A 1,011-nucleotide genomic window follows, 5' to 3' on the forward strand; every position below is an offset into this window, starting at 1 on the left:
AAAAATACAAAAATTAGCTGGTATCGTGGTGCATGCCTATAATCTCAACTACTCGGGAGGTTGAGGCAGGAGTATCACTTGAACCTGGGAGGTAGAGGTTGTAGCGAGCCAAGATCGCGCCACTATACTCCAGCCTGGTAACAGAGCAGACTCTCTCAAAAAAAAAAAAAATTAAATTAAATTAAATTAAATTTAAAAACAAACAAAAAAAGGAAGCAATGCTGGACAGGGAGTTCTGAGACTAGAGAGGTCCTCGGCTGCCAGGTTAAGCACCTGAGTTACCTTTTCTAGGTAAGAGGGTAGTCCTTGAATTCTACAGCAGGTGAAGTCAAGGAATGAGTGAAAGACAGGATTAGGCCAAACAAGGATGAATAAATGGCATAAAAATTTTCAGCTACAAAATCAGGCAGCATTTGGAGTAAGAAGCTGGTCAGGCTTAACAGCATATATTGATTTATATATCTTTTTATTTTTCTGCTTTATTTATTTATTTATCTATTTATTTGAGATAAGGTCTTGCCCTGTAATTCAGTCTGGGGTGCAGTGGCACGATCTCGGCTCACTGCAACCTCCACCTCCTGGGTTCAAGCGATTCTCCTACCTCAGCCTCCCAAGTATCTGGGATTACAGGCGTGTGCCACCACGTCCGGCTAATTTTTGTATTTTTAGTAGAGACAGGTTTTCACCATGTTGGCCAGGCTGGTCTGGAACTCCTGACCTCAGGTGATCTACCTGCCTCGGTGAGGCACCATGCCCAGCTCAGATAATTTTTTTTTTTTTTTTTTTGAGGCAGAGTCTCGCTCTGTCGCCCGGGCTGGAGTGCAGTGGCTGGATCTCAGCTCACTGCCGGCTAATTTTTGTATTTTTAGTAGAGACAGGTTTTCACCATGTTGGCCAGGCTGGTCTCGAACTCCTGACCTCAGGTGATCTACCTGCCTCGGTGAGCCACCATGCCCAGCTCAGATAATTTTTTTTTTTGAGGCGGAGTCTCGCTCTGTCCCCGGGCTGGAG

The sequence above is a fragment of the Colobus angolensis genome, unplaced genomic scaffold (assembly GCF_000951035.1).
Source record: "Colobus angolensis palliatus isolate OR3802 unplaced genomic scaffold, Cang.pa_1.0 Scaffold56, whole genome shotgun sequence".
Taxonomy (NCBI): Eukaryota; Metazoa; Chordata; class Mammalia; order Primates; family Cercopithecidae; genus Colobus; species Colobus angolensis.